Below are 24,498 nucleotides of genomic sequence, written 5' to 3'. Positions count from 1 at the left end.
CAAAACTTCACTGTAAAGTACTCATCTGGGAGGTCTAGTATATTAAGCTTCTAGGCAGAAAGAATCATAAGAACATAAGAACCACCGTGCTGGTTGAGACCAGTGGTTGATCTAGTCCAGCATCCTGTCCTATACAGTAGCCAACTCTGGAAGGCCAACAAGAGAGCATAGAGGCCAAGGCCTTCCCCTGATGTTGCCTCTTGGCACTGGAATTCAGAGGTTTACCACCTCCGAATGTGGACAACCGTCATGGTATTTGGTTTGTTTACCACAGGTAAGGTTTTGCCAAAATATGTCACTCATGATGAAGTTCAGAGGACTGGTCACTGTATTTCCTTGAACTGGCATCACAGTGTGGTAGAATAGTTAAGAGTGGTGGTTTGGAGAGGTGGACTCTAATCTGGAGAGCTGGGGTTGATTCCCCACTCCTCCACATGAGAGGCAGACGCTAATCTGGTGAACCAGGTTGGTTTCCCCACTCCTACACATGAAGCCAGCTGGGTGACCTTGGGCTAGTCACAGCTTTCTTAGAGCTCCCTCAGTCCCACCTACCTCACAGGGTGTCTGTTGTGGGGAGAGGAAGGGAAGGTGATTGTAAACCGGTTTGATTCTTCTTTAAGTGGTAGAGGAAGTTGGCATATTAAAAACTCTTTTTCTCTCTCTCTTCTTCTGGCCAAGAAGCAGACATTTCAAGAACAAGGTAGCCAACCAGAACACTCTATGATTAACCTCTAGGTTTAATTCATGAAGGCTCTTCTCAACATTATAGAAAGACAGGCTGGGACCCTAGCTCCAAGCTTCAGCAAGACACAGGCACGCCTGGAGGTTAGAGACCACATGGTATCATGCAACTGTTATGGCTGCTGGGACCAGAGAGAGCAGTTGAAACAATGCTTGGCAATTAATGTCCTTAGTCTGGAGGAAATGTGTTGTAACTGCTTCAGCTGGTCATCACACAATGGCAGGCTGCTACCCAACCACTGAATGGTATTTTCTGCTACTACCAGGGATACCTGGAGTTTTGTGGATCTTTGTTACCCATGCTAGCATGAAGGAGGGAAGTAGACCAAAGAAGAGCCTTTTCCTTAGCTTGTATGAATGCCTTTCCATCGAAGGTCTTACTAGGTAGATTCAATCACATTCCGTATCAGGAGAGACTCTGCCCCTGTGGTTCAGGATCTCCAGACTCACTTATGCATATTATGTTGGAATATCCCCTGGGTGAGGGCCTTCATAATGACTGTCTGTTAGATTTGCTTGATACTGATTTAGACAATAATAAAAGCCGAATGTTAATGGCTCTAGTGTCCGATGTCAAGCCTGAAACAACTGCCTCGGTTGCAAAAATTTTGGTAATGTTACTGAAACGGGGATCTTTGAAGCCTGCCTAATATTTCAAGTTGCTGCTGTGATGTGGTTCCTAGAGACTGGTCAATGATCATGATTATCATTACTTATTATATCACAGTCTGGTTGGATGGTTAGATTATTTTAATCCTTTATTTTAACCTTTTGTTTAATCCCAAAATATGGTACATTTTATATATTTTATACTTAATTGTATTGTATACTCTGTAGGCTGAGCAGAGGACAAGTACAAGTAGTGCTGTTCTTAATGGTGTGATTGGACTAAAGCCGAAAGGACGTTCAGTGGTTGACATGAATAGATGCAAAAGGAAAGTCTGAAGCTGTTCGACGCATATAATAGGAACATGGAAGTGAGAAGAATGAATCAGGGTAAGCTTGAAATTGTTAAACAAGAAATGGAAAATTTGGACATTTAAGTCCTGGGAGTAAGTGAATTAAAGTGGACTGGATTAGGACATTTTCAATCAGAAAATTACAAAGTGTTTTATTCAGGGAATGACAAAAAGAGAAGAAACGGAGTTGCTTTAATAGTGAGGCAAGATGTAGCAAAGGCAGTCAGGAGCTATAATGCAAAGTCTGACCGAATAATATCAATCAGACTTCAAGGAAAGCCTATCAACATAAGCATCATTCAAGTTTATGCCCCAACTACAGATGCTGATGAGGAAAAAATTGAAAGTTTTTATGCCAGTGTTCAGGAAGAAATTGATCACACACCTAAACAAGATATGCTGATAATCATAGGTGATTGGAATGCAAAAGTAGGAAACAAATGTTGTTGGCAGATTTGGGCTAAGAGCACGGAATGAAGCAGAACGCCTCGTAGAATTCTGTGAAGACAACAATCTGCTCATTGCAAACACATGTTTCAGGCAACCAAATAGACGATTGTATACATGGACATCACCAGACGGCCATTATAGAAATCAAATAGATTACATAATTGGAAGCAGAAGATGGAGAAGCTCTATTCTTTCGGCCAAAACAAGACCAGGAGCTGACTGCGGTACAAATCATGAATTGTTAATATCGAAAATCAAGATAAAGCTTAAGAAAAACACCAAAACATTCATAGCACCAAAATACAATCTAAGCAATATTCCTGAAGAGTTTAAAGACCATGTAAGGAACAGATTTGCATTACTGAGTTCAAGTGAATGTAAACCTGAAGAACTATGGGTGGAAACTAGAGGCATTATCAAGGAAGAATGTGCAAAGACTATTCCTGTAGCCAAAAGAAATGAAAAACCTTGATGGATGTCTGAGGAAACTCTTAAAATTGCCAAAGATAGACGAGAAGCAAAAGTCGAAGGTGACAAAAACAGAATCAAAAGTCTAAGTGCAACATTCCAGCAACTCGCACGTACAAAGAGACCTATTATAATAACCAGTGTAAAGAAATAGAAGAGAACAACAAAAAAGGAAGAACAAGAGATCTGTTCCACAAGATCCAAGAAATCAAAGGGAAATTTAAAGCACGATTAGGCAGGCTGAATGATCAGCATGGAAATACATTAACTGAACAGGACAAAATAAAGAAAAGGTGGGAACAATACACTGAAAAACTATACAGAAGAGATGAAAGGATAACCGATTCTTTCCAAGAAGAATCTTTTGAAGAACCACCTACAGTTTTAGAAAGTGAAGTGAAAGCTGCACTGAGGGCAACTGGGAGAAACAAATCACCAGGAGCAGATGGGATATCAATAGAGCTATTCCAAGCCACAGAAACCGAGTCCATCTTGACAGGAATATGCCAACAGATATGGAAAACACAACAATGGCCCCAGACTGGAAACGATCCATTTACATTCCAATTCCCAAGAAAGGAGACATCAAAGATTGCAGCAACTATCAGACCATCGCATTAATTTCTCATGCAAGTAAAGTGATGCTCAAAATCTTACAGCAAAGGCTGTTACCATATACGGAACGAGAAATGCTTGATGTTCAAGCTGGTTTCAGAAAAGGAAGAGGCACTAGAGATCATACTGCAAATATACGCTGGTTACTGGAGAATACGAGAGAATTTCAGAAGAAAATCAGTTTGTGTTTCATAGATTACAGCAAAGCTTTCGACAGTGTGGATCACGAAAAGCTATGGCTGGTTTTAAAGGAAATGGGTGTGCCTCTACATCTGATCATTTTGATGTGCAACCTGAACTCTGGACAAGAGGCCACAGTTAGAACAGAATATGGAGAAACGGAATGGTTTCCAATTGGCAAAGGTGTCAGACAAGGATGTATTTTATCTCCCTATCTCTTCAATCTATATGCAGAACATATAATTAGGAAAGCTGGATTAGAGTTAGATGAAGGTGGAATGAAAATTGGAGGGAGGAACATTAATAATTTGAGATATGCCGATGACACTACATTATTGGCAGAAAATAGTGAAGATTTGAAACGACTACTGCTGAAAGTTAAAAGAGAAAGTGCCAAAGCAGGACTACAGCTGAACATCAAGAAAACAAAAGTAATGACTACCGGTGTACTACACAACTTTAAGGTTGACAATGAGGAAACTGAAATTGTTCAAGACTTTCTATTCCTTGGCTCCACCATCAACCAAAAGGGAGACTGCAGCCAAGAAATCAGAAGGAGATTGAGACTAGGAAGGGCAGCCATGAAGGAGCTAGAAAAGATTTTGAAGTGTAAGGATGTGTCACTGGCCACCAAGACTAGATTAATTCATGCCATCGTATTTCCTATTACTATGGATGGGTGTGAAAGCTGGACAGTGAGGAAAGCTGATAGGAAGAAAATAGATTCCTTTGAAATGTGGTGCTGGAGGAGAGTATTACGGATGCCGTGGACTGCCAAACAAACAAATCAGTGGGTTATAGATCAAATCAAGCCTGAACTGACCCTAGAAGCTAAAATGACTAAACTGAGGCTATCGTATTTTGGTCACATCATGAGACGACAAGAGTCACTGGAAAAGACAGTCATGCTAGGAAAAGTTGAAGGCATCAGGAAAAGAGGAAGACCCAATAAGAGATGGACTGACTCAATAAAGGAAGCCACAGCCCTCAATTTGCAAGATCTGAACAAGGCTGTCAAAGATAGGACATTTTGGAGAACTTCCATTCATAGTGTCGCCATGAGTCGGAAGTGACTTGACAGCATTTAACACACACACACACACACATACTCTGTAGGGGCCCTGGTTTGTTCATCAGGAATTTGTGTGATCTGTTTTCGATCATGAGAATCCGTATGAGCTATCTTGCTGTCTCAGTACTATGCCTATTAAAGGTTATTGAATTGAATTGACATCAGCACAGTGGGGAGCACTCATGGATCACACACTCCGAGTGTTCACCAGGGCTGCTGACTTCCTTCTTCACTTGAATAACAGTCCTCATTTCACCATGCATGGCAAGCTACTTCTGAAATATCAGCAAGTATGTTGGGGCTCCTAAAGTAGCTCCTGCATTAGAGTTTATACAATTAAAAGAGATCAGACATTTTATTACCACTCTATTAAATTGACTGTAGTAACCTTTGGCTATATACAATAAATGCTCTGTGTGTATGTGTGTGTTATGTGCCATCTTGCTGCTTCCGACTTACGAAGACTATATGAAATAATTACTTCCAAAATGGCCTATCATTAGCTTTGCTCAGGTCTTGCCTACTGCAGGCCATGGCTTCCTTGACTGAGTCAACCCATCTCATGTTGGGTCTTCTTCTTTTCCTGTTACCTTCAACTTTTCTTAGCATTATTGTTTTTCCAATGACTCTTGTCTTCTCATAATGTGAGACCAAACTACAATAGCCTCAGTTTAATCATTTTATTTTCTAAGGAGAATTCAGGCTTGATTTGATCTAAAATCCTCTTATTTGTCACTTTGGCGGTCCGTGATACCCTTGGAACTCTCCTCCAACACATTTCAAATGATCAGCTTTCTTCCTGTCAACTTTCTTCGTTGTCCAACTTTCACACCCATACATAATAGGGAATACTATAGTATGAATTATTTTGATCTTGATTGCCAGCAACACGTCCTTAACTTAAGGATCTTTCTTAGTTCCTTCATGGCTGCCCTTCCCAGTCTCAATCTCCTTCTGATTTCTTGGTTGCAGTCAAGGAGTAGAAAATCTTTAACAACTTCTTCATCACCAACATTAAACTGTACTAAAAGTATTTTTGCAGATAAATGAGAATGGAGCCTTGGATACTCACCTTGAGGGCTCCTTCTCTTCCGAGGCGAAGGGCATCTTTATCTGTGGGTGTTTTCCCACTCTTTCCAGGAGGCAGGCCCAAACTTTACTTCCTGTCTCCTTGGTGGGAAGATCGCCCCTGATCCCCAGTTACAGGCTTGCCTAGCTACTTAGAGAAGTGTAAAAAACATCAAACTGGGAACACTGCACAAACAAGGTAAGGTTAGAAACAGGAACTATAGTGCATTATAACATAACATTGACACTGACTGACCCTGGCAGGTAGGCGGGTAAACTGAGACGCTAACAGTGCGTTGAACATAACATTAACCCCGAATGACCCTGGCAGGTTGACGGGTGAACTGAGACGATAACCTATCCTGGTCCTTCTGTCCTCCGAATTTAGCCCGGGTGGGCAAGATGCCCTTTGCCTTGGAAGAGAAGGAGCCCTCACGGTGAGTATCCAAGGCTCCATTCTCCTCTGAGGCAAGGGCATCTTTATCTGTGGGACTTCCAAGAGCTCCCTATATGGGTGGGTTAATTTCCTTCGTCCACGACATGTTGGAGAACCCTGCGTCCAAAGGCCACCTGTGTGGAAGACCAGGTATTGATTTTGAATTGCTTGATGAAGGTGTTAAGAAGACCAGGTGGCAGCACGACAGATCTCGTCAACTGGAGTCTGTCTGTTAAACGCTGCCGATTTAGCTGAGCTACGAAGGGAGTGAGCGGTAATCCCGCCTGGAACCGGGACTTTGGAAGCTTTATATGACTCCACAATACACTGCCTCAAGGTGTAGCTACTGGCAGCTGTTGACCTTCTCAGCCCTCTATTGGCGTTGGAAAGAAATGTTGATGAACATAGAGTCTGATTTTCTGAACTCTGCCGTTCTGGCAATGAATATGCGTATGGCTCGTCGGAGATCCAAGGAAAGCCAGGTTTTTTCTGTTTGGCATGATGTTTTTGGGCAAAAGGAAGGCAGAGATATCTCTTGGGAATAGCCGCAGTTTAGAAGTCTCCTCCACTCAAGACCCAGACGGTCAAACAGTACCACTGAGGGTCTGGGTGGACTAGTGGACCCTGTTGCAGCATGTTCCAGGTGGTTGGAATTCTCCATGTATCCTGGATTGACAGTCTGCGCAGTGTGGTGAACCATGGTCTGCGGGGCCAGAATGGGCTACTACCAGAACTTTGGCCTTCTGCTGGATCTTGCGGAACACTCTGGGGAGGATAGGGAGAGGTGGGAAGGCATATAGTAGCTCCTGAGGCCAGGGGTTCAGGAGAGCATTGGCTCCCTCCGCTCGTGGATGGAAGCATCTGGTGAAGAAGCGTGGGACCTTGTGGTTGCTGGCCGATGCAAATAAATCAATTGCTGGGAGGCCGAATCTGCGCATGATGGTCTGGAAGATTTGTTGATCCAGGGCCCATTCTCCTTCCTCTATGGTCTGGCGGCTCAACCAGTCCGCCTCGATGTTTAAGTCTCTTCTGATGTGTTCCGCCCTCAATGTTTTCACACTGAGCTGAGCCCACCGGAAAATCCACAATGCCTATAGATGAAGGGTGGATGACCTTGTGCCGCCCTGCTTGTTCAGGTAAACACTGGTCGTCATATTGTTGGATCTTACTAGCACGTGGTGACTTTGGAGGTCTACAGAGAACGACAGAAGAGCAAGTCTCACTGCCCAGAGCTCCAAGAGGTTGATATGGAGCTTTTTCTCCTTCACCGACCAGAGGCCCTGGGCCACTTTCCCATTGAAGGTAGCTCCCCAGCCGTCAACGTTTCCCTGGAAACGTTCTAGCAGAGGTACCGGTTCTATTGCGGCCATCTGCAGAAGGTGTAGAATGGCTTGTTGGGTTCTGGTATGTTTCTCCCTCTTTGAGGGTAGTGGGGAAGGTATAAAGTAGTCCAGTGGTAGGGAGACAAACTCCAAAAGGTATCCCTTGGAAACCCAGTTGTCCGGACTGGACTCCTCCCACCTGCTTGCTAATGCCTGTAACCTTCCCCCCAACTGTAGTGACTTGATGTCACTGGGAATTGGCTTTTGAGAATTTGTCGGGCTTGTCCAATCTGGGTTGTTAGCCCTGTCTGTTGAACTTCCCGCTTTTGCGAAAGGGCCTGTTGTTGTTATTCCATGTTCCCTTTCTAAAATTAGCCCTGTATCGAAAGGTTGTTCTGGGAGGCCGAAAGGACTGGTATGATGCTGGACAATGTTCCTTTCTAAGCTGTCTAGGCATGACATGTTTTTTGACTCTAGTTTCTACTAGAATTCTATCCAGCTTTCCCCCAAATAACCTCCCCTCCTGAATGGGGTAGGCCATTAGGGTTGTTTTGGCCTTGAAATCGGCTGGCCAGGCTCTCAGCCATAGGGCTCTTCTGGATGATGTGACGGATGCCATGGACTTTGCCGAGAAGGATATAGAATCCAAGGAGGCATCTGCCATCAGGGTAGTAGCTTTCAGGACCCTATCCAGACCTGCTGAGATCTGGCGGTTTTCCTCTGGTACCAGCTGTATAAGCTTCTTAACCCAGAGGTACGAGGCTCTAGCGAAAATGGATATGGTGGCGCTAGACTGGATTGCCAGGGCGGCCGCTTCGTGAGCCTTCCTAGTTAGGGACTCAGTTTTCCTGTCTAATTGGTCCCTTATGGAGCCTGCTCCATCCTCAGGTACCAGCCCAGGGGTCTGGAAGTCAATTATCGGGGCCTCCACTAATGGCACCTTGAGCAAGTTCATGGTGTGAGGTGCTAAGGTGTAGAGCTTCTTAACACTGGTGGGAATTTGCTTGCCAGAGGACGGGTTTTCCCACTCCTCTTTGACTGTCCTTAAGAAGAACTCAGGGAAAGGGACAGTATTACTTTGAGTTTGCTTCCTAGGGAAGCATTCCTTAACCCCTTGCTTGCGTTTAGGGGTGGGTTCCTCAGAAGGTTCCTGTTGCTCATTAATTGAGAACACTTTTGAAAAGAGTTGAGTCGGGTGCTTTGAATCACTTTCTACACTGCTCACGGACAGGAGAAAAAACGCACTCATCACAAAAGGCTGAACACATGATAGAACTTCCTATTTTAACAAAACAAAAGAGCTATTCTCATAGTCTTGGCCTTCCTCATAAAAGACATATCAAAATATCCAGAACAACGTTCCAGGCTGAAGTATCCTCATTGCAGCAAACAAATTACTATATTTGAGTTAGGAAATTCTAAATGATTTTTTTTAAAAGCTGGTGTGAAAAGGTGTGAAGAGCTTCTTGCCTGACTTTTCCAAATCAATAGAATTCAGAGTAATCACTTAGAGATTAATTTCCATCTTACAACATTTGGCATGCTACTCCACCAACTCTCTAATGCCAGAAGTCAATAGCGTCTCTAATCAAAAACCAGGAGGAAAAAAGCCCTTTGATTACATTTGTCTCCAAGGCAACAAGTGACTATGGAGTGGATTAACAAGTCCCTGATAATTTCAGCAATGGAATGTTTCAAACTCTTTGACCGTGTTTCCTCTCAAGATGAGACACGGTCATTTATCCATTTGTTTCACTCCGCTTTTATCATTAACTAAAGAAAATATGTTATTAAATCCCCCCTCTATATCTGCTCCAACCTACCTGACACAACTAGCCTATAAAAAACTTTATTATCCTACATCTAATTCTGGAGATGGCCCCAGACTGCAGATCAAAAAAATCTGCACAAGTCAGACCAGGTACAGAGTGAATAGATGCTTCTGCAAACCCAGGGGAACCCTCAGGTTTGGAGGGGAAAAAGTCATACGGTATCAAGTAAGGTATGTAAACATGCACTCTCAGCCTAACCTATCTCATAGGCTTGTTGTGAGGATAAAATGAAGAAGAGGAGATACAAGTTCTTTAGGGTCCTCCACTGGGAAGAAAGTAGGGCATAAACAAAGTAAATGAAAGAAACATAAAATAGTTAAAAACAGCCAAAATTTCATAATACTGCCTTGTAAGATTTAGGTACCCATTTTGCATTGCTTGGAAAACCACAGGCAATATAACTGATGTTGTCTATAGTCACTCAGAAAATCCAAATTGTTGCTGAGATAGGCCTGCAAGATTTCTGAGGTAATTTACTCTACAACAAAACTGAGAGATGACCAGTAGGGGAGGGGGGGGAGAAGGGAGGGGCCGTGGCTCAGTGGTAGAGCATCTGCTTGATATGCAGAAGGTCCCGGGTTCAATCCCAGGCATCTCCAGTTAAAGGGACTAGGCAAGTAGGTGATGTGAAAGACCACTGCCTGAGACCCTGGAGAGCCACTGCAGGTCTGAGTAGACAATACTGACTTCGATGGACCCAGGGTCTGATTCAGTATAAGGTAGCTTCATGTGTTCATGTGGGAAATGAAGACAAGAAATTCTCTTCCTCACATCTCATTGCTCTTTGTCTTGTTCACCTATATTATGTAAATATCTCCTTAAAGCACCCCACCCACCCAACTTTCATGAAGTTCCAATGGGTAAGACAACCATTACTCAAGTGGAAACTTACCAGTTTATTATGTGTGTGTATATATAAATATAAAAAATAGCTTGGTAGGTCTGTCATCTATATCATCTGGCCAAATGCTAAGGAAAATCTAAGCTTTCAAACCCCAAGGACGTAGGAGGATTGACAAGGCTCTGCTTACAACTCTGAAGGACAATGCAACTGACCAATTTGCCATACAATTACATGCAAACCATGGTAAATGGCGGCTTGGTAGATAGCCACCTATCTTCAAGATCACATCCGTTGCGGGAAGCATGTCTTCTGTTGCAAGCACTTCCATTTGTGCAAGGGCCCATTGAAAACCATCGATTTTGCACAAATGAAAGTTTTAGTGGTCTCTGCTGCAGAAAATGTTTTATCTAGTACGTGCGGAACTTGTTCATAGGCTCAAAGTCTGTGGGGTTTTGTGGTTATACATATTTCCTGGCTGGCTTGCATTAGTTTTGCGTGGGCATCTTGTTTGGCCCTGAGAACTACAACAGAATGCTTGTCCTTGTGCAAAGTTTTCACTAGAATCCCATGTTGGGGTGACCGAAAGGCTGCACCTGCAGTCTAATGCTGGACACAGGGCGCTTTCACACATGCCGAATAATGCACTTTCAATCCACTTTAACAATCACTTGCCAGTGGATTTTGCCATTTCACACAGTAAAATCCAGCTTCAACGTGCACTGAAAGTGGATTGAAAGTGCATTATTCAGCAGGTGTGAAAGAGCCAATTTACTTGGCGGTAAAGGCTTGTCCCAAGCCATTGTGGAAGCAACGTTTCTTGTATTTTGCATAACTCTATGTTTTCTAGTCATGGGAGGGGCAAGGTCAGTGAGGTCAACCACTAGAAATCCTATTCAGCCACCCCTCTGGATTCTGAGACTTGAGCACGGAATGCCTACAACAGGCTGTACTGAGAGCAAACCTTTCTGAATGAGTTTGAATTGGGTCTCGTCTGCAGTCTGTTAACAGTTCTTAAATATAAATAGCTACCGTGGTAATTTCTCCCTAAGCCAGGGTGCTAACACACCATGCTCCAGAAGACTTCATGTGTGGGAGTGGGGAAACAAATCCAGTTCACCAGATTAGCCTCTGCCACTCATGTGGAGGAGTGGGGGAATCAAACCCGGTTCTCCAGATGAGCGCTCCAAACCACCGCTCTTAACCACTACACCACTCTGGCTCTCTAGCTGTGAAGAAAGGAAACTATGGCTTGCATCCTATGAAGGATTTCTGTACGCTCAAGATCGTATCTGTTGCGGAAGCATTTAAGAGTTTGAAGAGCACAATCCTGAAAGGGGGGTAGATCTGTGGTGGCCAGGAGCAGCAGAACCACACCGCCTCCTCAGCGGCTTCCTGGCCACTGCGGAGCCTAAAAAAGATTTTTTTAAAATAAGAAAAAAGGGGGAAATGCCCCATTGAAGACAGCAAGGCAGCTGCTCAGGGTAGTGTTCCCAGGGCAAAAGGGCAGCTCCTAAAGGCAGCTTTACCCCCAGGAACACCTCGGAAATGCCCCCCCCATGCCAGCGTGGGCTTTCCCTTCCAGGAAAGCCCTGCCGGAATGACTGCCCTGGTGGTGGGGGCCGGTGGTACTTGGATGCCAGCGTGTTTGCCCCCACGCTGGCATAGGTGCCACCTTAATCCATGATAAGGTGGCACCTACACCCCAGGAATGCCTTCCAGGATGCCGAGAGGAACCCGAGCTGGTGTCCAAGGGCCACACTGTGGCAGAATTCCTGGGGGGCCAGCGCGAGTGGCACTACACTGGCGTCCGTGCCAGTTTGCACGGTGCAAGTGGCACAGACGCCAACGAGGGGGCTGGTCACCTCTGAAGCCTATTCAGCCCTTTGGCTCAGGAATGGGCTGAAAGTGATCCCGAAGGCCAAATTCCTACATGCTACTCAGAGCAATTTTTCAAGCACATGTGTAAAAATACAGTTTTACTGGGTTTCTGAATATGTTGTCAACAAACCTTTCTGCATGGTCACCAGCTGCATTTCAGCCTTCCAGCATTTTATCATGTTTTTCGTTTAAAGTCTTTTAACAGAAAACTCCTTTACTGTAATTGTGGTCAGGAAAACGGGTGCTCGGTTTCAGAAACCTATGCAATTTTTGAACAGAACAACCAAGTCACGCTGGGTTGGGTCTGGCACTAGAAAAGCCCTGTGATTGTCTAGACCTCCATCTACTGCTGAATCTGTTTAGAATACCAGAGCTAATCACTAGAATCACTAGAAAAGTGCCTCTGAACACATCCAAAGAGCCTTTCCTCACATAGACATGAGCACATCAATTACAATCCCCAGACTTCCACGATTATGGCAGATAGAATGGCAGTCTTGATTTACAGCACCTCTCCCTTCAGAAGAGAAACACGCTACCAGGACATAGCTTGGATAACACATCTCAAAGCCCTATTCCTGACATGGACTTCAGCAGCTTGGGGCAAGCGAGTCTCTTTCAGCCCCAGATCATCCCCCACAAACCAGATCATCATTAGTAAATTAAGTCTGTCACTCTTTCCACTGCTTCCAAAAGCAAATTCCAAACGCTGTTTTTAAAATGCTGAATATTTCAACTCCAGGAGGTGCAGATTTCTTTTATCCAGATTTATAGTGCACGCTCTTGTTTTATTGTTGTTTAACTTTTATTTATATCCTGCTTTTCTCTGTGATCACAACCCAAAGCAGCTTTTGCACATCATTCTTCCCACACACACATACACTCTATCCTCACAACAACTAACTTGTGAGGGCAGGTTAGGCTGAGAGACTGTGGTGGGCCCAGGGTCATCTGGCAAGCTTCCATGGCAAAGGGGGGATTCAAAAAAAGTTGTCCCAGGTCCTCGTTAGACACTCTAACCGCCATGGCACATGTTTTGGGAGCAGGGCCTAAAAGCATGAAAAAAATCCCATACTAATCAATACAGAGTTCAGTCCGGCCGACAGCTGCTAATATATAGCTCAGTCCCAATGCACAAAAAATACCCAGGATACTTATTAGAAAATTCACCTTCTTTTTAATTCATGCTTCTTTCCATCCCTCCAATATCTCATGTCACAAAACCAAGGAACTAGTTTAATGTTGCAGATATTGTCTCATAAGCCACTCATTCAGACAAGTCAAAAACTTACTGCACCTACTGACTCGTTTTGCAAACAGAACATCCAAAATTTTCTCACTTGGGTACTTGCAAAACCGAAATATACATCGTATTATCAAAACAGAGAAGGCAGATGGATAATTCAGAGAGGCTAACCCTTTTGGTCTCCCATTGACTTCAGGCATTCAGCTGTGAAGATTCTGGCCATGCATCTGGTGATGGGAGCACATTAAAAAGGTTGCCATGAGAACATGAATCCACCAGTGAAGCTCATTCACCCTCATGAGATTTTAAAAGAGTATCAGTTTTGTTGCTCCTCCTTGACCTAATGGAATTGACTCAATCACAGCTGCCATAAAAACTAATCTTACTGGCGCACCAAATCCAAGAAACCAGAGACTGGGGCTGGGGGACATTAACAGGCCAAAAACCAGCATTGGATTATCTGACATGTATTATTTCAGCAACTGCATTTCCATCTAGGGCTGCCAGTTTGAATTATGGATGTACTTTTCCAATCAAAGTATGTGTGTGTGTTTTCAAGGTTTTTAAATAATTCCTCCCCCACCCCCACCCCAATAATAATTTTATGATAAATGCAACAACAGGGCAGTTTTCTTGCGATCTTTATAAAAATGTCCATTTCATATCATATTATACTTTCCAGGCAATGCACCACAGAAGAAATTGCAGCTCTTGAATGCTTAAAGAAATGTTGCCTTCAGCATTCTGGTGTACCTGAGGCATGCAATAATCTCTCAGAAATGCACTTCGGGGAAGGAACATTGGTTTAAATAATGTAGCTGCTTTTCAATGGTGGAAAGGATGTGGGGGAAATTTTTTTTAAAAAAAACACAAATTTAACAGTATGGATTTAGCAGCTTCCTGCACTTGCATGTGCTAAGACTCCCAGAGATCTCTAACCTGGTAGTGCCTGTGCTCCTGGAAATAAGCAGGTCGCAGAGAAGGAATTTAACAAATCGAGCCTACTGTGACCATTTATGTCTTGTTGAATCAGCGGTGCAGTGGCCTAGGGGTTGCTGTGGGCAGAGAGGCTTTGCCACATACTAAAAGGGAACTTGAGCAACGAGAAGCATTTACTTTAAAAAGCCAACTTTGTCCTATGCCTTCTCAAAGACACAGAGCAAAACGCGCTCCCCTGCCAGCAATCACTTCCTTGCTTGAATTTCATCCATCCCCTTTCCCTTCCTGTAGTTAAATCGGGGAACTCCCTGCCCCAGGATGTGGTGATGGCTGCCAACTTGGAAGGCTTTAAGAGGGGAGTGGACATGTTCATGGAGGAGAGGGCTATCCATGGCTACTAGTCAAAATGAATACTAGTCATGAGGCATACCTATTCTCTCCAGGATCAGAGGAGCATATCTATTATACTAGGTGCTGTGGAACACAGGCAGGATGGTGTTGCTGCAGTCATCTTGTTTGTGGGCTTCCTAGAGGCACCTGGTTGGCCACTGTGTGCACAGATTGCTGGACTTGATGGGCCTTGGCCCTAATAGCCAAGACTAGCCTGATCTTGTCAGAGCTCAGGAGCTATGCAGGATTGGCACTTGGATGGGAGACCACCAAGGAAGACTGGGGCTGCTATGCAGAGGAAGGCCTTGAAAACCCCATGAGCTGTAACTTCATGAGGTCACCAGGGGGTCTGTTGTGACTCCAGAGCACACTTTACTTACTTTCCCTTCCAATTCTGTTCACCATCCTGGGAGGGGGGAGTTGGATAAAGAGTCTGCTTATACCAGAAGAAAGGAGTCAACAGCTTGGGTATGACCCACCACTTCCATTTTGGAAAAACATCTTATATCTGATTTCTACAAGTACCAAAGTTTCTACACAATACAGCTCCACTTTTTAGACAACTCCTGAGGACATTGCTTGAGGAGTATAGTTGACATCCTCTTAGATTGTAATCCCAAGGAGGATATTTACTTGGAATAATGCACACAATTCACTTTGATGCATTTTCAAGCAAATGTATTTAGGGTTATATATCGAACAAGTGCTGACCTTACCACAGCTGTTATAGCATATCTTTTTTTAATAAGGATTCAGCACTGGGAAAGTTCTGAGAGATGCTACTTTGCTGAACAAATACAACTGCAGAGGAATTCTTACAGAAAAACAAATCTAATGCCAACCATTGGTATTAAATACACACACTCCCTTCTCTTCAAATCCACTGTAATCTCACATACAATATTACCAATAACCACTCATGCGGCCAGCAGATTCTCTACACTCACTTTCAAGCATTCTTAACAGAGTGGAATGTTATGCGTGCTTGGACATATAGCACAACAGTTTTGAAAACATTAAATAACTATTTTATTAAAAACTAGGCAACTTTAAAATCCAAATCAGCAATTCTTACATTAGGGTGACACATGTTGTCATTTTACACAGAAGAACAAAGAATGCTTTTTAAGACAACAGAGAAAACAACAAGCATCACACACATGCACAACTCAACAATGCTTGCCTTTCATTTCAAATTCCACCTCCTGAAGACATTTCATAAACTTGTTATCAGAGCCAACTAGGAAAAAGGCTTCTGACTGGCTGTACAGTATACACATTACAGACACACATTCCGCAATCTTTGACAGTTAAAGCCCTAGGAGACTACCATCCCAAGAAGTTACACTTGTCTACGTCTGAGGGCTTAGAAGAGCTCTGGCACTATTACCTACACAGTAGCATATTGCATGAAATAAATCAAAGGCCCCTCTGAGTCCAACCCATCTACCTACAGAGGACTATGCTCACTGTCTCTGCATGAATGCTTGTTCTGGACTTGCTGTCTTCAAATCAGCTTCCATAGCATGTGGAGTAATTCTGCCCCCTCTGTGTCCTGTTGCAATCACATCATTCAGTCAGTCTCAATGGAAAGATATGGAAGTACCACTTGTCGTTGAGGAGGGTGTGTGATAGAAAGAGAGAAAATCACTGTTCTAAGCTCCCTTCCTTGTACTTGGGAAGCATACTCAGAAGTGACTCACTTTCTATTTATTTATATATCACCTTTACCCAGTAGTAAGCCCAAGATGGTCTTTACTAAGTGCGCTTATGCACAGATTATGACAATTACACCCCCAACAGTCCTATCAGAAAAACCACCAATAGCCCAATGTATAAGCCATAAAAAAGCAGCAAAAAGCAGCAAAAGCAAACATTAAAGTTGACTGACAGAGCAACTTTCAGAACAATGGGATTTTATTTGCTCTTCTGAAAAGCAAATAATGAAATGATAGACCCATTGCTAACCAACAACTGAACTGGCCATGGAATAGAGCAAACCTCTCTACGAGAGAGCACAGAAAGAAGCTGGCAGGAGGAACACAGTCCGAACATAAACTCTTACGGGAAGATAGCTTCAAGGGGTAGCTGTGCTGGTCTGCAGTAAAACAGCTAGATTCGAGTCCAGTAGCACCTCCAAGACCAACAAGATTTTTGAGGTATCAGTTTTCAAGAGCTCAAGCTCCCTTTGCCAGACACAAGTAGGAACAGAGATCCCTGAGACCTTATATCCCAGTTAGAAGGTGGGAAGGGTGTGCAAAGAAAAGAGCAGGGATGCAAAGGTACAATGCAAAATGTACCTTTCTTACAGGAAGAGACAATCCTTCAGATATGTGGCCCAAACCTTATAATGGAAGCCAATGGAACCAGACTGGAAGCCAGTACAGCTGCTATAAGCCAGGTGTAACAGGACCAAAGAGTGGGCTCCACAGGAGACAGGTAATTTTTCTCTCTTCCATGTTTTAAATAGTAAAACGTTTGGGGTGTAGGAACGATGTATACTTTGAAGCATCGCCTTCTTCTGCTGCACAGGTACAGGAAGCCCACAGTGCACCTTTAGCAGAATGAGGAATCAAGCAACCTGAAATGGTAGAACGGACTGCTCCGCTTTAGCCTGCAGGTGAGGGAATGCCATTTTTAATGTTCTCCCTATAATACCAAACAATATCTATAGCATTTTTATCCTGCCCTTCCTACAGGGAGCAAACAGCAGTATACATAGTTCTCCCATCTTCATGATATCCCCACAACAAACCCGTGAGGTAGGTTAAACTGCCAAAGAGTAACTGGCCCAAAATCACCAGGCAAGCTTCATGGCAGATTGGATACTTGAACCCAGAACTCCAGATTATATTCCAGCATTACTATACACCACATGCTCTCATATTCCTTCTCAATTTAATAATTAGGAATTTACACACCACTATTTGCACTTATAGCATCTTGCTGTAATCCTCACAACAGCCCTGTAAGGTAGGCCAGTGCCATCTTCACATTGCAGGAAGCGGGGCTAAACTAAAGACATTGGTTTACTTAAGGTCACTATCACTACCACTAGCTATCAATCAGTATAACAAACAATTCTGTCTAGTTTTTTGCTTGCAGAGCTCTCTCTCGTGCTCGCTCGCTCTCTCAAATATATGCAAGCATTACAAATGTGATTCTCCACTTAGCCTTTTCAAGACAAAACAAAAAAACACCAGATCTCAAGACAACAGCAAATCTGAGATATTTATTTAAAACATTCCTATGCCACCTTTCTATCCAAATAGAAAAGCATCCAGCCATAGCGGCTGTCCAAGAATGTAGTCTTCAGGGTAAAAATCAGTGCCAGGAGAGGAGGCAAGGCTGTGATGATGTAGGATACAAGCATCCCTTTGTAAATTCAAGCCTGACAGACTATATAAGGCTGTCCATCCTGAGACTGAGAATGGCTATCACACTACACAGCGCCCCCTCTTCCATGTTCATGCCAGTGTTCTTCCATCGTTATTCACTCACTATAACTTTCTGGGTTTTCAGCGCATGGGTGGTTCTGATCCTGCCATTGAATTTGAGCAATGATAGGATTTCATGCAGTTGCCGGTACAATTCAGCAGTTCCTTCCCATCTGGCACTTGCCAAAACCCAACCCCATTTTTGGAAGGTCTTCTTTTCAAGAGCTGCCTCTGGTTGTGGTGAAGGAAGTCGCAGGAGCAGTTGGTGATTTTAATCTCTTTTACATTCATCTCTTTTTATTTTGACAGTTGGCTTTTATGCTCTTCAATTCTAATGTGTTGAAACTTGGATTTCTGTACCCACCCTAGGATTTACGCCAAGTCAATAAATTGCAGCATGTTGACAGCAGGCAGATGACTATCAGATGCTGACCCAGGAAACTAAGCATCAGGTGTTAGCCCATCAAGGCCCTGGAGCTTATCAATTTAAATTATAGCCTAGCCTGAACACTGCTGGGGCTTACAAACTTTGTGTGAGGAACAGATCACAATATGAGAAAAAGTAGGAGAAACAGTATCCTCCATTTTTTTAAATTCTGCCACTCCCTGTGTTACAACCTTGGGCAAGTTACCCAGAATTCGCAGAATTTTGATGGTAACAAACTATTGCTTAACTACAAAAAGTAATTTGGAAGGTAGCCACTAATATCATCGTAGAGTTGGAAAATGTCTTAAAAGGCCACCTAGTCCAACCCTCCACTGCTCAGTGCAGGAAACTGAAAGCTAGATCTTGGATACATGACTGCTTAGCCTTTACCTGACATGTTCAGCAAGGGAGAGGAGGAGAGTTGGTTTTTATATGCCGATTTTCTCTACCTTTTTAAGGAGAATCAAACCGGTTTACAATCTCCTGCCCTTCCTCTCCCCACAACAGACACCTTGTGAGGTAGGTGAGGCCGAGAGAGCTCTAAGAGAACTGTGATTAGCCCAAGGTCACCCAGCTGGCTTCATGCGGAGAGTGGGGAATCAAACCCGATTCTCCAGATTAGTGTCCACCGCTCTTAACCACCGCACTTAACTCCCTCCCGATAACAGTCTCCATTGTCAAACTGCACTGTTAGTATGCCACACACTTTTTTTGTTTCCCCTATACTATTTTTTCATTCCCGTGAATGTTCAGAAAGACATTCCAATACTATAAGACCGAGACAGTATCCAGCACCATTCATTCATTACACCAGCATTGTCCATGTGGTCATCTCCTTCCATAAAGTCCAGGGCTTCTCATGTTACCCCGGCAGCACAGGAAGTAGCCAGACGGCACCATCTTCCATGCCGCATAAAGCCAGAAGAGGACTTTTAACTGGAACCCAGAAGGGAAGGCAGATACCCTGCAAGTCATTCTGAACATTTTAGAGAAAAAACAGGAAAAAAATATATTAACATTAAATATTTGTGAGCAGATGATTCCTGCATGACTGAACTCATCATGAATCAGGATGTCCACACCTTCGTCTTTTAAAATCCTTAGTCACAATTACAATTTTAATTATAGTACACAACGTGAAAAGAACCTCTAACAGTAATTATATGAGGTGCCTCTCTATCCTAAGAACAGAATGGGGGAGAGGAGGGAAGTACTTCCAGCATAATATAGTGACACCTGCAAAAAGAGCCCAGAAATAGATTTCTGAGGAAAAAAGCAAAAACACTGCATCATTATGCAACTCAGACTTAACTTTCTAAGAAACTAACCCCCCCAATCTAGTAATATAACTGGATTTTAAATAAAAACAGTAAAGGCTTAAGTACAGAGAGAACCTTTGTCCAGACTGGCCATTCAAATGCCAGTTGGGTGTTTTTATATGGAGCGTCAGGGGCAAACACCTTATCATCAAAGTCCAGCAGATTTTCATAACTGGAACCGGTCAACCACTAGGCAGAAGCAAAATGCCAGGTGTCTTTCACGAAGAAGTCCTCTCACCATGGAATTTTCCATTCTACTGCATGTCAGCACCATAACAAAACACCCACGCAATCCTGTAGCAGGAGCACAACACTGCAATGGAAGGGTCTCCATTCTTGGAGCACATTTGCAAGCAGCTGTGACCAGTACCAGCAAGTTCTTCCTTTCCTGTCTGGTCTTTAGTGCTGCAGCAATTATGTTCCTCCGGGACACTCTTCCTCCAGATTTGTGCATCTTCTCTCCACATTCACCCTACATTTAAAATTACTCCAGATGTCAGAAAGATGCGGCTGCATGGTAGCAAGATACTATATAAACCCTGCACAGGTGGGGAAAAATATGAATATTAGTTCAGTCCTTCTATACTTCTCTCTTCTTTGATGCATCTAATTTGGGATGGACTGGACTGTGTTTTTTTAAAAAAAGGGAAATTTGGAAGATGATAAAAATCATTTTGAAACTGGCAATAATCCGAACATCGAAGACTCAATTCTCACGCTATTTTGGACTCATTCCAGGGAACACAGTCCTGGACACCCTTTCAGGATTTTATTCTCCAGGGGGTTTGACAGGGCATAAAAGCTTAAAGTTTATCACCAGGATCCATAGCGTCAAGCGGTAGGGTGAGATCAGGAGTCTACATACAAACACTTCAGGGTTTCTTCTGTGCAAGCTGCAATTGGTTTGCCCGATGAAGCCTAAAATTAAGAACTCACACATAGCTTGAGGGAAGACACACTATAAAAAGTGTCAGTACCCAGAGGCAAAATTTCTGTGGCAGCTAGGAGCAAGGTTTCCAAACAGATATGGAGCAGCGACAGGCTCGCTTTTCCTTTTCTTTTGAAAAAGGTCCTATCAGCGCCTCACTTTAATAAGTGTGATTTAAAAGCAGCAACTACAGTTTCTGTGAGCAAATGAGCGCCAAATAGAAGCAGTGCCGTGCCTCAACTCTCTGTAGTGTAAGGAGCAGAGCCAAATCTGCCCCTTACACTACCCCCTTACAAATCTGCCCCTCGAGCGTAACTAAATCTGCTCCATGGGTTGATTGTCTTCATGATGCTATTTAACATCCCTGCTAGGTCCCTGAGTGAGATCTTCCAGAGCTCTGGGCTTAGGTGTCATCAATATCCCTGCCTCTGCTAACTCCTCAAGTTGAGCCTTCATTGTCTCAGGAACAGACAATTTGTTGTGATACCTTTGCAAAAAATTCCACTGATAAAATATCAAGAATACCCTCTGATCTAGATGCCAATTGTAACATACGTCCACCAGAACAAATGCCTAATACACTACCTGGTCTATTTATGGACCACTTTGACCCTGTTTCCATGATGGATGGTGACAAGCTTCTGGGATCCATGAAAGCTACTGCTTGTGCCCTGGATCCTTGCCCAACCTGGCTTCTAAAATCAAGTAAAGATCACATCAACAAAGCTTTAGTATCTATTATAAATCGATCACTAACCCAGGAACCTTCGCTCGGCCACTTAAAGAGGTAGTTATCCACCCACTGCCAGAGGGAAAAAATCTGTCTAGAAAAATGATGTAGCCCTTCCTGGGCAAAGTGATTGAGAGAGCAGTAGCAGGTCAACTCCAGGTCTTCCTGGATAACTCTAGACACTTTCCAATCTGGTTTCAGATTCAGCTATGGGATGGAGACGGCCCTGCTGGCTTTAGTTGACAGCCTCTGTCTGAATGTATACAAAGGCGATGTCTCTTTGTTGCTCCTACTGGATTTATCTGCCACTTTCGATTCAGTGGACCATACCATCTTGTTGAGGTGCTTGGAAGCAGAAGTAGGCATCAGGAGTTGTGCACTGAACTGGTTCAAATCATTCCTCACTGACCAAACTCAAAGAATTGCCATTGGAGACCAGTTATCATTACTGTGGGATCTATCCAGTGGGGCTCCACATGGCACAATCCTATCCCCCATGTTCTTCAATTTCTATGTAAAGCTCTTAGGTCAAAATTGTTCATAGCTGAGGGCTGGGCGTCATCAACATGCTGTGTAGTTTCCTACTACGTAATTTTTGCTTTCAGTTAATGTGTCATGTTAATGCTTATGCTCTGAAGCCCTCTGGTTGGTTTTCAGATGTCTACAAGTCAAATCCTATTGTATTGTCTATTGAAAAGCTTGATGCTGCCAGCATACTACTGTAGCCTAACGGGTTGCCAATCTCCTGGACTGGTCATGGCAACCCTGGCAGATGTGTGCAGCAGCCTCTCCAGACCAAGTGGCAAGCCTGTGCCGCCATGGAAAGGACTTCTCTTCATCCCTCGAAACCAGCAGTCAAAGAGCAGCAGCCAAAGCAGTCCCTCCAGCAAACCAGAGGGCAACCATGTTCCTGTGTATCCTGCTCTAGTGAAAGCCATATTGTAGGGAATATGTCCAGGCATGTAGCCTGCACCAGCACCCCCCCCCCCTCTTGCAACATCGGACTAGTTCAGCAAAGCCATTCAGCAGACATTAAGATAACAATGACTCGCTCTTCAGCAACGATCTCCAGACATTAGCAGTGATCGCACCTTTTGTTTCAAGCCATTAAGCCAATCAGTGAGACTCCTGACTTCTCCTGGGATTGCAAAAGCCATTGGAATTATAATAGATTTCCAAATTCTCACTACCCCACAGCTTAATCCTTTGTCACCTTTTTGCCACCTGGGAACCTAGGAGGAGTTCTCCCCGCCCCCAGAAAAACAGTATAACTGCAATGCTCCCAGCCCACTCTCTCTCTCCCTTGGGCCTTCCCCTCCATACTGCCTGGCACTCTGCCAGAGTGGGTGTTCATGCTTGGACACCTAGCCTCCCCCCCCCCCGTCCCCTTGTTATCCCCCAAAGCTGCATGGAATTCAGGACGGACAATTACTCTGAAGAGAGGTGTAGTATATTTTTTCCTCTGCCTGCCACATGGCAAAACTCTCTTTATTCCTCTCTTTGATTCCTAGACTCTGTATGTTATGTGATGTGTATGTGCAGTTTTGTATGTGCGTGTGAACATATAATCTGAGTAAATTCCTTTTAACCTAATTCCATTGCTTCTGCCTCTTTACTGGTCATGGTATGGACTCTGGTAGATAAAGGTTGCATCCCAGCTCAAGTTATGCCCATTGCCGGTTATTGATTCGCTAATTTCCCCATATAACAATTCATAACCGGGCATTTTGGCTAACACTACCCTAGCGCAATAATATTTGTTCTGGCTGCCAATGTGTTTCCATGCTCAAAATCAAAGTGCTGGTTTTGGCTATAAAGCCATCCATGACCTGTAACCTATATACATAAAGGAACCCCCCCTCTCTCTATGAGACTCTACTCACCAAGTAAGATCACCTGACCAACTCCTTCTTAAAGTCATCTCTCTTAGGGAAGTGACACCCCAAAAAGGCTCCAGAAGGGGCCACTGCAGTTGCCGTCCCCAAAAATCATAGAATGTGCTTCTAACTGAGGTATGTTTAGCTCTGTCTGGCCCTACATTTCCAAGCCCTATAAACCAGCTTTCAATAGGCCCTAGTCTGTAAGGTCCCTTGGTGGCAGTTTTTGATTATTTCAGGGCACCGGCTTGTACTGGCGAAGTGTATAATTGGCCGCCTTGCAATTTGTTATGTGGTTTTGTTTGTTTGTAAACTGCTTTGAGTTTGCAGTTACCAAGGAAAGGCAGTATTATAAATATTTAAATTAAGAAGTAAATACTCCTCATCATAGCTGCACTCTCGAAAAGGAGGCGGCATCAAAGAACTTGGGCTGCAATTGTAATGCAAGGTGGGGGGGGGGAAATCCACTCACTTTTAGAATCTGGATAATATAAAAGGCAGTCAGTCACACCTCACCTTCTTCAGTAAAACAAAAAAAGCAAAATGTATTTTTAGAACATTAGCAGCTGAGAAAGCAAGTGAAAGCAGCAAAAATGAGTATCAGTGTATAAAAATACTGTCAAGAAAGGCCAGGATTAGTCAGAGGAACACAATTACTTGAGCGTTTCTGGTTCTTTTAAATTATAGATCTTTAAACAGGGTGATGTAAAATTTGAGGAACAGCATATTCAGAGATGGCCCAGATTATATATAAGAAATCTTACAAGCGTGGTTCTCATCTCTCCCCCCACTCCCGGGCATTGTATTACGTCTCAGACTCCTAAGAGGAGATGAGCCTGCATTCCTTTAGGGTTTAATTCTCTTATGCACCTTAGATTATCCGTTTGCAGATTAAGGCTATACTCCTTTACACACTTTCTAGGGTATAATGCTCTTTGAAGTCAGTCTAGATTAATATGCCTGTGAATGCTATGTGACTTTTGAAATATTTTTGTTTTCCAGTTAAAATGAGTTCATAAACATTTCTCCCCCCCCCCAAAAAAAAACAACAACAACCCCACAGCATGCTAAAGCATTCAAACAACCAACTGGAGACACATTCACAATGGAAAACCTTCTGTGCTGTGGCCTACAGCCTCCAACTCCAGGCAAGGACTAATTTATCAACTATCTGCTCTATCTGAATCCGATTTGTAGTATGTTCTAGAATGCTGACAGTTTCACAACACGCTGCACACCTGCAGAATATTGGAAAAACGGTTTGATTTTTCAGGAGAAAATGAGAAGATGGGTGAATACCATGGAGGGAAGCCAGTGGAGGGATTCCTTCTAGATTTAGC

General features: G+C 43.5%; 1 protein-coding gene across 3 annotated transcripts in view; it reads right to left on the bottom strand.

Annotated features, from left to right (window-relative positions):
• Positions 1-24,498, bottom strand: part of FOXN3 (forkhead box N3) — a 171,701-nt gene that overhangs the window by 122,630 nt on the left and 24,573 nt on the right. The gene's annotated exons all lie outside the window — the stretch shown is intronic.

The sequence above is a fragment of the Euleptes europaea genome, chromosome 6 (assembly GCF_029931775.1).
Source record: "Euleptes europaea isolate rEulEur1 chromosome 6, rEulEur1.hap1, whole genome shotgun sequence".
NCBI classification, from domain to species: domain Eukaryota; kingdom Metazoa; phylum Chordata; class Lepidosauria; order Squamata; family Sphaerodactylidae; genus Euleptes; species Euleptes europaea.
The sequence above is the reverse complement of the archived record's forward strand: the minus strand, read 5'-3'. Positions and strand labels throughout refer to the sequence as shown.